At 47.7% G+C, this 13,027-nt stretch overlaps 1 long non-coding RNA gene across 1 annotated transcript; it reads left to right on the top strand.

The window, feature by feature from the left end:
• Window positions 1–9,866: 9,866 nt before the first annotated feature.
• On the top strand, window positions 9,867–11,610 carry LOC146180575 (uncharacterized). Its single transcript, XR_014700388.1, has 4 exons — window positions 9,867–9,904; window positions 10,422–10,577; window positions 11,181–11,222; window positions 11,328–11,610. It is a non-coding gene; the product is annotated as an uncharacterized LOC146180575 (long non-coding RNA).
• Window positions 11,611–13,027: the final 1,417 nt, after the last annotated feature.

The raw sequence follows: 13,027 nt of genomic DNA, 5'->3' as shown, positions 1-13,027 counted from the left end.
TTTTGAATGTTTTACTTCTACTTACCAAATAACGGCTGATGTTTCTATAGCCATGGATTGTTTTTTTCTCTCTTCCTTTTGCGTGATAGCTTTTATGACATCATTAATCATATAAACCCCTTTCACAATTCTTGCACAAGTTCTGAGGTTATGCAGTGCGTAGCCAACACAATGCATTTACTGACAAATAAAGATCAATTGATTGATTGATTGATTGATTGATTGATTGATTGAACAATAGGTAGACATACACAAGAGACCTCGCGTTGTTTGTCTACTATCACTGCAAAATGCGGTCTGTCTAAACGCGTCTGCATACAACCAAGCCCGACGTCGGCTGCCGATAAGCCCGCCACACCGCTCGCTCTAGGACATGACACGTGACCAGCGCATCTGACAAGGCTAAGACATGACGTCTCAGAATGCCACGCACATCGCCGAACAGTCAGCACTTGGCTGCCACGTGACCCAGCGACGTCATCAAACTCTCGACCAATCAGGTAACTTCTGGAACAACCGGGTGTTTCTGCAGATGTGGGCAACAGAAAACAAAAAAGGAGGAACTACATTTCACTGTGCAATTGATACCAGCCCATGGCTTGCATAAATGTGCGGCGTTCATTTTTTCTTCACTCGTTCAAGTACAGATGATTTATGTATGGCTAAACGCGATTCATGGAGAAACGAAAGTAAAAAAAAAAAAAGAAACGTGCGCGGTTATCGCTACGTGGTGGTAGGCCACGCGAAGTCCCTTGCGAGCTGAGCCTTTTTTAACGCGTTGCGATCAACTCCAGATGTTGAGAGCCAGCTGCTGTGTGGAAACGAAAGCACGCATGCACGTGACAGGATCTCCGGCATCGAGCGGACACGCGCGAGCTGCTAGTTTCAATGGTGATCGATCTTTGCGAGCGTCTTGGAAACTCAGACTGACGCATTCTGAAAACGCTTCAAAACCCCCAACACCATCGAGAAGGACGCAGAAGATAGAAACCGGAACTGATGCATTTACGAAACTGTTGCGTAATACAAAGAGGCCACATTAGACTCTTGACGCAGCACCAGCAGCAATAGCAGCTCCTCGTGTGTTTCAATCACTTTCGCCGGGTATGAGAAGACAGCCTCAACTCGAGACGGATGTCCACTCGTCACGGATCAACGCGGGCGCGCAAGGTCTCCCTTTCGAGAAGGCACACCGACGATCTTTTCGAGAAAAGTGATTTTGCCAGTCCTTGTTCCGAATCATGCGAGCGGAGAAGGCATAATGGGTTCTCTTTCGAGACTTGCGCGCCAAGAGTGACAGGCCGCTGTCTTCGTCCAATCTCGGTCGTTGCGGGCATATTGAGGTGAATGACACCGTAGTAGAATGTTGCTGACTTTGGAGACGTCGTCTTTTTTTCTGGTTAGATATTTAATTAACGGCTTTCTTCCACAACATCACCGTCCTATCCAGGCACGCATCCTGAAAGAGGAGGGAAGAGATCAGGAACCTTTCTCCGCGAAAGAATGCAATCGAGAGAAAGTCAACTGCAATAATTAACCAATATTGTAACTTTGGTTTAGGATGAAAAAGTATATTGCCAAACTGAAGGCCGTCAAAACTAAAGGCAAGCCCTGTTTTTCAAGTTTCGCAGTTCGCAAATTTGCACATAAAAAATTCGATCTTAAAAATTTGCTAATTTAGTTTTTGAAAGTTGCACAGTCATCAAATAGCGTCACTAACCTTGCTCTTCTCACAAAAACAACGTCAATGTACCCGTCAAGTGCGTATAAGTACATTTTCCTGAGTTAAAAATTCGAGCGATGCTGTTACGACCAAGCATCCGCATTTGCGCGCTCTATTGTTCGCCTGTGGGCATGGATAAGTTTTGTGAATATGTGGTGATGGTCCAATGGCTCTAAGTGAGCCTGTTTCCAGGAATCCTGTTTTGTAAGCATGTTTTGCTTTGTGGACAACCTGCAAATGCCAAATTGACCCTGTCAAGAGAACGTCTGGAAAAACACAAAGAAACGTCCCCCTGCGGGAAATAGCAGGAAGTGCTTTCTTTCTTTTGTTCACCCTTCCAGTCGAGAAGTGCTATCCTCCAGTGATGAATGCCTCCTATCCAAAGGAGACGACAGAGTGACATGTCCGCTGACGTGCAGGACAAGAAAGGAGCATGACTCATACGGCCATTAAGTGATTTCCCGGGAATGCAGGAAAGATTTGCAATTGTCGAAAAGGGACCATGTTGGGAGCCCTATGCGGCGCCACGTGCACTCGGGTTTCTGAGAAGTAAAACCCCTTGTCAGAACCAGCCTGTGGTTTCTTTGCTGAAGAATAGAAATGTACCTCCTCTCCTCGCCGTTCCCAAGCTTTTCCCGCCAACAAGTGATCACGCCCAACGAATGAATGCCGGACCAGTCAGTGCTTCAGACCATCAGTGCAGTGATGTGTTCGATTGGATGCCGATACCTGAGGGGCGTGCCCTGGATTTGGTTGGTCAGCATCTTCAGAGAGGGGCTGGACATAGGGGGTTTTAAGGACGCTGCAGAGCACGAAATGTCGCTCTGGGCCCTGGGTAAACGGCTCATCCAGTCGCTTCTCGCTATGAACTCTTAACGCTTGTCATTTTGCTGATGTACCCTTCTTCTTCATGTAAATATTCTTGTAAATACGTTTTCTCAAAGTGCCAGTAAACCTGCTTGTACATATTTTACCAACTTCGAAGATTCAGTCCTTCTTCAACCCGGAGTCTCTGCACGCTACCAAGTGAAGGCCGGGTCGCCATAGCCCCAGCGTCACGACAACTGGTGATCAGCGGTGGGATCTGAATCTACAAGCACAACGACTGGTGACCAGCGGTGGGATCTGAATCTACAAGCCACAACATCTGATGACTGGAGGTGGGATCTGGATCTACAAGCTACAACATCTGGTGATTCGAGGTGGATCAGAATCTACAAGCCACAACATCTTGTGATCGGAGGTGGCATCTCAAGCAACAAGCAGGCGCAACAATCGGCCAACAAGAAAGCAGCTCGGAACATCGATCGCATGTGTGGGTGAGTGCTTGGCTTTTCTTCTGATGTGGACCAGGTTCTAGAACAGGGTTAGATTTTAGAATTGGTAAAAAGAGTGTGGAAACGCCTTTAGGTTTGGTAGTTTGCACAGTTGTTTTGGAAGTAGCCGACACTCGGAGCGATCATGGACCTACAAAAGCTGCAGAAACCGGACCTGTTGCTATTGTGTGAGGAATTGGGAATTGATACAAGTGGTTTGGCACGAAAACCTTTGATTATAAAGGCAATCACAGATTTGGGAACCGATGATGAGGAGCTCAGTGAAGCATGGAACCTCATCGCCCAAAAAAAGGAGCAGCTCAGACAGCAGAAAGAGCGGGAAAAAGAGGAAAAGGAGCGGGAAAAAGAGGAAAAGGAGCGCGAACGTGAGAGGGAAAGAGAGGAAAAGAAGCTAGACATTGAGCTCCGGAAATTAGAACTAGAGTTGAGCAAGAGGTCGGGCGATTGTCCCCAGCTAGCGGTACCTCGTCTCAACAAGGAGGCAGATTTCAAGATGTCAAAGTACATGCAGCCATATGTGATATCAGGGGATATCGGTCTGTATCTGGCTAACTTTGAGCGAACCTGCGAAAAACTGTCCTTCCAGCGAGACACTTGGTCTCAGAGATTATTGACGGTTCTGCCCTGCGAGGCAGCGGAGGTTGTCGCGCGGCTAAGCAAGGAGGACGCGGACAACTACGAGAAGGTCAAAGCTTGCCTTCTGAGAAAGTATAGGCTTAGCGCCGAGGCGTTCAGACAACGTTTTCGGAACGCTACTAAGTCCAGGGACGAGAGTTACCCTGAATTCCTGTACAATTTAAGAGTTAATTTGGGCGAGTGGCTAAAGAGCACTGATTCCTACAGTGATAGGGACGCTGTAGTCGAGCGAATTCTTTTGGAGCAGTTTTATAACTGCCTCCCAGAAAAAGAAAGAAATTGGTTACAGGACCGAGGCGAAATTAAGTCGGCAACTGAAGCTGCCGAACTTATTGAGGAGTATGCTTCGCGCCGACAATTCAGCAACACAGCAGTGGATAGACCCCGCAATCCCAAGTTGAGGGTGAATAACCGTCAGAAAAGGCACTTTGCTAGATTTGCAAACGAAGAAAGGAAGGCTTCTTCAGGCAAACGCCTTAGAAAGGACGGCAGTGAGAAAAGTGGGGAAGTGACCAACGCGCAGAACACAAAGAATAAGCTTGAGGCTAGGAAGCCACTCACATGCTTTAGGTGTAATGAGCAGGGTCACATTGCCGTCAACTGCCGGAAAGAAAAGATTGCTTTCTCGTATGTCAGTGACTGCGATGAAAATATGCAGCTTTTAGAACCCTACCTGCATGACCTAGTAGTCAACGGGAAGCCTTGCAAGGTACTGCGCGATTCGGCCGCAACGATGGATGTTGTCCATCCGGCGTATGTGTCGCCTTCCGACTATACAGGACAGTGTGCATGGATCCGCCAGGTAGTGGAGGAACAGAGTGTGTGCTTGCCAATCGCGAACGTGGTCATCGAGGGCCCTTTCGGCGAGTTAACAACCGAGGCTGCCGTTTCAGGAAAGCTTCCTAAGTGCTATCCGTATTTGTTTTCCAACAAATCGGACATGCTACTGCGAAAGAGGGGCATCCTTTTCGGAGACAGAGTTGTGCAAGCCTTAACACGTTCAAAGGCGCGAGAACTAGCTACACTGCTCATTCCAGAAAAATCCACCGCGGAGGAAACGGCAGCTAAAACAGTGGTCGATGCGGAAGATAGCGGGTCAGAAAGCTTTGAGAGCGAGGCATCTCAGATAAGTCAACTTGAAAGTGAGCTTGATGAGACGCGGAATGAGGACGTTCTTGAGAGTAACCTCTTGCCGCCAGTGTCTAGTAATCTCACGAGACTTTTAAGTGGAACCCGAGAGGACTTAGCTATAGAGCAAGCCAATGATCCCAAGATACAGGAGATAAGGGAGCGCCACCGCGCCACTAAGACAGCAAACAATATTTCTTTTGAGATGAGAAAGGGAGTGCTGTATCGCTTATTCAAGGATAAGCGCGGAGTAGAGCGGGACCAATTAGTCGTTCCCCAAAAGTACCGCGGAGACTTACTGCGACTTTCCCATGGCAGCTCGTGGTCATGTCACCTTGGAATAAGGAAAACAAAGCAGAGGCTGTTGCAAGAATACTATTGGCCTGGATGTTTTAAGGACACGGAAAATTTTGTACGATCATGCGACACGTGCCAGCGGGTTGGAAAGGCGCACGATAAGTGGAAAGCTCCGATGGTGTTAGTACCAATCATTACCGAGCCGTTTCACCGGTTAGTAATAGATGTAGTTGGGCCACTTCCTGTGACAGAGTCAGGGTACCGTTATATCCTCACTATGTTATGCCCAGCCACAAAGTTTCCAGAGGCTGTTCCGCTGCGCGAGGTGACGTCCGAGAGTGTAGTGGATTCGCTGCTGTCAGTGTTTGCACGAGTTGGATTCCCTTCCGAGGTCCAAAGTGATCAGGGTAGCGTTTTCACGAGTGTCCTCACCACCTCATTTCTCGAGCGATGCGGCATTAAGGTAGTGCATAGCTCGATCCATCATCCGCAGAGCAACAGCGTAGAAAGATGGCACTCTGTTCTCAAACGAGTCCTGAGGGGACTGTGCTATGAAAACAAGCGCGAATGGGATACCTGCCTGCCTGCAGCGCTTTTCGCTTTGCGGTCAGTGCCGCACGAATCCACTGGATTTAGCCCAGCCGAGTTGGTGTACGGAAGGTCACTGCGCTCACCTTTGCGAATGGTGCGCGAAGCCTGGGAGGGGCGCGGAGAAGACCCAACAGTAGTAGAATTCATTCTGAACCTCTTGAATCGCTTACATAACACTAAGGAACTCGTTGAGGCCAGCATGAAGTCAGCCCAGGCTCGTTCCAAGGTGTACTATGATAAGACAGCCCGTCAAAGGACGTTTTGTATCGGGGACCAGGTGATGTTGCTGAGAAGTTCAAGGCAGAATAAGCTCGAAGTACAGTGGGAAGGACCGGCTGAAGTCGTTGCAAAGCTTTCTAACACTAACTACGCAGTGAAAATTCCCGGTAGGCGTAAAGAAGTGCGCATTTATCATTGCAATCTTATGAAGCCTTATGTGCAGAGGGAAGCCGTGGTAAATCTAACGTTAAACCTTCCCGAGGAGATGGGGGACAACTTGATTTGCCTCAGCGGAAAGGGAAGCAACGCTCAGGAGCTTCTCAAAAAGACGGAGCAGAGAGGAGAACTAAAGAAATCCCAGCTGTCCGATCTGGGCGAGATAATAACAGAGTTTGAGGCCTGCTTCGTGGACAGGCCAGGCAGAACTGATTTGACTGAGCACGATATTGAGCTGACTTCAGACGTGCCAGTGCGATCAAGGTGCTACCGATTTTCTCCAAGGCAAAGAGAAATTCTGGATAGGGAAGTAACTCGCATGCTGGAATTGGGAGTAATAAAACCCTCGGAAAGCGATTATGCTTCGCCTATGATCTTAGTAGAAGCTCCAGGTAAAGACCCTAGGCCTGTGGTAGACTACCGAAAGCTAAATTCTCTCACCAGGGATCAAGTGTATCCTATTCCGAATATTGAGGAGAGAGTAGAACAGGTCAGTAGAGCGGCATATGTGACTACGCTGGACCTTACTCGAGGATACTGGCAAGTACCGCTCACTGAACGCGCCAGCAGATACGCGGCTTTCGTCACTCCGACGGGCAGCTACCAGCCAACAATGATGAGTTTCGGGCTCAAAAATGCTCCATTTTGTTTTTCCCGACTCATGGATAGGGTTTTAAAGGGGTGTGAAACATTCGCGGTGCCTTATTTAGACGACATTGCGGTTTTTTCCGACTCATGGGCGGACCATATGGTACATCTAAGAGCTGTACTGAGCCTTTTGCGTCAAGCTGGACTAACCGTAAAGGCCGAGAAATGTTGCCTGGCAAGGGCGACCGTGGACTACTTGGGTCACAATGTAGGTCAAGGTTTCAGGAAACCCAGCGAGATTAAGATTTCTGCGGTAGCAGACTACCCGCGGCCGAGCACGAAGACGGAAATTCGAGCATTCCTGGGTCTGACTGGGTACTACAATCACTACATCCCTAACTATTCAGCTTTGGCTAGCCCTCTGACCGACGCTCTCCGCAAGACAGAACCGACAAATGTAGTCTGGGACGAACAAAAGGAAGCCTCCTTCGTAAACCTGAAGGCTGTGCTGATTAGCCGTCCGGTATTGCGAGCTCCAGACTATGACCGAGAATTCACGGTCCAGTGTGATGCCAGTGATCGAGGGTTAGGTGCTGTTCTCTGCCAGAGAGATGACGACGGTAATGAGCACCCCGTGCTCTACTTGAGCAGAAAACTGAGTTCTAGAGAGAGGGCTTATTGCGCGTCAGAGAAAGAATGCGCTTGCATTGTATGGGCCATTCAAAAATTGCAGTGCTATCTTGGAGGGGCCAAATTCACCGTAGAGACGGACCATTGTCCCCTGGCTTGGCTGCAAACTGCGACATCGAAGAACAGTCGCCTTCTTAGGTGGAGCTTGATTTTACAGCAGTACAATTTTGAAATAAGATACAAAAAGGGGAAGTTAAATGGGAATGCGGACGCGCTTAGCCGCTCTTTCTAAGCGGTCCGAGATGTTCCTCACCATGTATCCAAATTGATAATCAGGTTTTTTTTTTTTTTTTTCGTGCGCTTGTATATGTGTGGCTATGTAAAGCAGCACGTTTGGTTTTCTAGGAATACGTGGGTCCTGAACGTCTTGAGAGTGGGCTTTTCTCGAACAACAATGGCAGTTTTCTTTTGACCTGGTCTCTTCAGACGGGAGCCGAGTGCTTGCTTCGACATGTGGTTGAGTTTCAGACAGCTCGAGCAATTTGGCCTACAACAATCAAGACAACGCGACAAGCAACAGCGAGCTTCAAGCGTTCACGTGCAGGCCATTAAGTCGTCTCTTCATGCAGCAGCTGGGACTGCTGCCCTCCGAGACTCTTCTGGCGGGGGAGGAGGCTGTTACGACCAAGCATCCGCATTTGCGCGCTCTATTGTTCGCCTGTGGGCATGGATAAGTTTTGTGAATATGTGGTGATGGTCCAATGGCTCTAAGTGAGCCTGTTTCCAGGAATCCTGTTTTGTAAGCATGTTTTGCTTTGTGGACAACCTGCAAATGCCAAATTGACCCTGTCAAGAGAACGTCTGGAAAAACACAAAGAAACGTCCCCCTGCGGGAAATAGCAGGAAGTGCTTTCTTTCTTTTGTTCACCCTTCCAGTCGAGAAGTGCTATCCTCCAGTGATGAATGCCTCCTATCCAAAGGAGACGACAGAGTGACATGTCCGCTGACGTGCAGGACAAGAAAGGAGCATGACTCATACGGCCATTAAGTGATTTCCCGGGAATGCAGGAAAGATTTGCAATTGTCGAAAAGGGACCATGTTGGGAGCCCTATGCGGCGCCACGTGCACTCGGGTTTCTGAGAAGTAAAACCCCTTGTCAGAACCAGCCTGTGGTTTCTTTGCTGAAGAATAGAAATGTACCTCCTCTCCTCGCCGTTCCCAAGCTTTTCCCGCCAACAAGTGATCACGCCCAACGAATGAATGCCGGACCAGTCAGTGCTTCAGACCATCAGTGCAGTGATGTGTTCGATTGGATGCCGATACCTGAGGGGCGTGCCCTGGATTTGGTTGGTCAGCATCTTCAGAGAGGGGCTGGACATAGGGGGTTTTAAGGACGCTGCAGAGCACGAAATGTCGCTCTGGGCCCTGGGTAAACGGCTCATCCAGTCGCTTCTCGCTATGAACTCTTAACGCTTGTCATTTTGCTGATGTACCCTTCTTCTTCATGTAAATATTCTTGTAAATACGTTTTCTCAAAGTGCCAGTAAACCTGCTTGTACATATTTTACCAACTTCGAAGATTCAGTCCTTCTTCAACCCGGAGTCTCTGCACGCTACCAAGTGAAGGCCGGGTCGCCATAGCCCCAGCGTCACGACAATGCCATTTGATTCGTAGCAGGTGCAACAGACGTTTAAGGAAGCATAAGGTTTGGTTTGTTTTGGTGTGGTTCAACGAAAGTGACTTAGCTATAAAAGACACCGTGGAGGACTCCGGAAATTTCGACCACCTGAGGGTCTTTAACGTGCACTGACATCGCACATCATACGGGCGCCTAGCTTTTCACCTCCACCGAAAAGCGGCCGCCGCGGCCTTGATTCGATCCCTCATCCGCATCCTGAGAAACATACTGTTCCGGCGTGCTTTGCTAATGCTTGTCGCCGCTAGTATAGTACTTTGTGATCAGAAAGGGCTATGGTTTCCCTTGCCGAGCTTTGTACTGGTAATTCAATTTAATTCAATTTGCGGCAAGAAGTTAAGTACCCTCCTACTCCTCCTATTAGCCCCGAGAGCGAACACTGGCGCCGCTGCGATCGCCGCAGTCTGACGTCACGGCAAGGACTCCACCAGCCGGGCTGCTGCTAGCCTCCCGGCCGATGCCGGCTCCTTTCGTTCGTTTTCGCTCGCGAATAATCATGGTGACTTATTGCTCAGTGCGCAGTGAAAATCACGGAAGAAAGCCGGTGTAAGCTTCCACTTTACCCAAACTTGTTCAAAATGAAGGAGGTTAGATTGATAAAGGCAACCGTCAGCATTGCCACTAGTGTGCAGTAAGCACTTCAAAAAGGAAGACTTTGTGTAGCCGGTAAGCCGTACGTGTAGCGACGCTTTTACGGGCTGTTTGTCAACTAGCCTTTTTTTTTTTTAATTATCAGTGTACAAGAACAGAAAGCTATTGCCAGACGCTGTTCCATCCGTCAACCTTCCCGTGAGTCCTAGCGATGCAAGGCGATCGCCCCCGGTATCGACGAAGCGACGGCGTAAGTAAATCAGCCATTGCTCAAACTTTTGTTTCCTCGATCTCTGTGTCAGTGAGTGCTCAGACATTTTGCTCAGTAGCGGAATGTCCAAGCTGAGTCAACTGGGACCCTGCTTAAGTTTTTGTTTAAAATGTGTCTCACGGCAGTGGTGTTCTCGTGTTCATTCATGCCGCGAAATTTGACACAGCCCGCACAGCTGTGCTGGTCTTTTTGTTTGAATGCTGATATTTTTCAAAATTTCCAAGACATGGGGCGCAGATTCAGTGCAACGCGTCCCTAAAAACAGCACTTCAGTAAGGGTTGTGATAGGGTTTTTTTTTTTTTTTTTTTTTCAAGGGCTCCGTGAAGCCCTGCCTTAGCTACGTCTCAGGCTTGTGTGCTATGCAACAAGCGTGGCTTTAAAGTGCACGTGATGTGCAGCTGCGCTGCGCTTTTCTGAGGTAATGCCCAAACTTCGTTAAGGCCTTGTTTCAGTGTTTTTTGAGGTTGTAGCCTGAATCACTCTGTCCGATTCCAGGTGAAAGAGGCGTTCCCGCAAAGTCGTACCAGTTCTGCGCACACGCAGAGGCTTTGACAACACACAAGAATGGGGACAGTAGTGAAAATTCGAGCGCCGTTCCCATGGACGATGCTGCACGACCAGAAGAGGAGGTGGAAGTTATAGACTGAGACGGTATGTTTACCTATGGATACACTATGCGGCCACTATTCCTTTGTGATGATTCACATTGTCGTGAATGATTTTTATCAAGCATTCAGGACAAAGAAAAACATTTATATATCCCGCATTGTCTTTAGTTCTGACCATGAAACTGAAATACATGAGTAAGCTAGAATCGTGATAAATTATCAGCTTTGCTTCCTCACCACTACTGTTGATTAAAACAAACAGTTAATACCTTAAACAATCTCTATTACTGCAGTTAATTCGAGTGGAGAGCTTGTTACAACATAAAAATGAAGTAATGAAACCACAAGTCATCCGTAGATACACGAGGAATATTCTTTTATCTAGCCGCGTCACCAAATGTACATGAAAATACTGCATTTCAACCTTATCACTCTAAGCATAATGTTACCCTAAGAACAGAGAAGGACATACCTGTTTAAACAAGACCCACTTTTCATCCTCTTCACATATGGATTCAATGAGCTGTTTGTAGTACTTAACAAAACGAAAAAGTTTTCAATGCGCGACGGAAATTTAGTGATATCTCTGTATCTGTAAAGAGTGGTTTAGATGGCATAATAATTCTGTCGTTTTTTTTTTCTCAAGGACCAACACACAGCGCTAACCAACGCACAGGAAGTTCTGAAGGTATGTAATACAGTTTTATACACTGTTTGCCTGTTTCACCTGCAGCTGTTTTATTTTTATTTTCTTTTTTTTTTTTTGACAGAGCTTGCGTTTTTTTCTTTTCAGGAGTTACCGTGAAGGTTCAGAAGCTTTTCAAGGAGGCTGGAATTCAGCTCAGCGCGAATTGCATCTTCAAGCAAAAACAGCTAATAACGGTTGCAAAAATAATTGATGAAAGTGGTTTCTCTGCTTCACTAAGGCAGCGACTTGTTTCGCACGCTTTGTCCACATAGGAATTTATGTTCCTCAGTGAAAGGGAGACTGGAAAGAAATTTGCAAATTAGCAGTGCCCCCAAGACATCCCATGCGCGCACGGCTGCGGCGCAATAGGCAGAGGCGAACGGAATGACGGAAATGTTTACGACGAAACGGCTAATAAATCATATTTCTGGCCATCAAAATGCACGTTGCTCTTCGCAAATCATGCGTAATTGCTTCTCAAAAATGCTCGACAAGTAAGATGATTCTAATAAAGTTTTAATCAGTAGCCGTTTTTAAATAAAAATCCGTGCACAAATTTCACAGCGCGCAGTCCATAATGCGCGCTCGAAGCAACGTCCACAGCAAAACGGTACAAATTTATCGCATCGCAGGCATATAGACCTATCTTCATGGTTGTATTACATTCGTAATACAATCATGAAGATAGTGACTCCACGCACATCATCAGTTTCAAGGGACGACGCACGAAAGGCTCCTGCCGCGGCGACGGCACCAGCTGCGCCCGTCGCGGCGAGCGCTCGGGCACACGCGAGACTTGCGCTCACCGCGACGAGCCCATGTTTCGTGTTTTGAAAGCAAGAGGAATCATGATTAAATACTTTTTTTTCCTGGCACTCGATCGGTACTGTCTGCGTTTTTCATAACGCTGTTGTTATGAGAACAACCGAGACCGCAGACTCGAAGCTACGCGGAAACCCGGAGAAGCCAGAGCGATCGGCGCAGGCAGTCCTTGCCGTGACGTCACGTCGGGCTGACCGCCAGAGGGCGCCACTCGAACTTCTCGGAGCTAATAGTACTACTATACTCCTACTCATGCAACTATTGCAACCACCGTTGCTACTAAACCACGAGTTATAAAACGACCTGCAAACCGCAAAAAAAAAAAAAAAAAAAAGGAATTATATGTAAGAAGCTATATAGCGCGGTCACATCGACCGCAACGAACGGTCCATGCAAACCGCCCTCTCAAGCGTATGCAGGTGTAGCGTCGGCCTTTAGAGCGTGGACGAAGAGGTGATAGCACCACTAACCCGCGCACGCTGTTTTTTGAAGCATCTTCCCATTCCTGTTCAAGCGAAGATAATTCTCTTTCAAAGAACAGCGCACGTGACGAGGCATATCTCCCTTCCATTGTGACTCCCTTGGGCTCTGACCGTTTCCTTGGACTTGCTACCTCCCGCTATACTTTATTTATTTTTCTTTTCTTTTAATCGAAAGCAAATATTCTTTTTTTTTTCTCTCTCATCGTTTCAAACGTGGAACGCTGCTTGACTGCACATCCGCGTATTAAAGGCACGAACAGTACTTTTTCGTTATATGAAAAATGGATATATAAAGCAGCGGACCCTGCAGATGGAAGCAGAAGAATTACACTTCTGGGAAGTAGATACCTTACACTGCACCCGGGGCTCTCGGTCACGCCGCATCGCTCCCAAGATATGTAACACATGAAACTGGATGGATAAAAGAATGTGCATAAGGTGCAGTCAACATACGGGAAGTGGGATGTCGAGGCTTCTTGAATTTTTGACCGATACGCCTCG

This window comes from Amblyomma maculatum, chromosome 8 (genome assembly GCF_055883805.1).
Source record: "Amblyomma maculatum isolate TAMU_Amacu chromosome 8, ASM5588380v1, whole genome shotgun sequence".
NCBI lineage: Eukaryota > Metazoa > Arthropoda > Arachnida > Ixodida > Ixodidae > Amblyomma > Amblyomma maculatum.
This window is presented reverse-complemented; position numbering and strand designations above follow the sequence as displayed.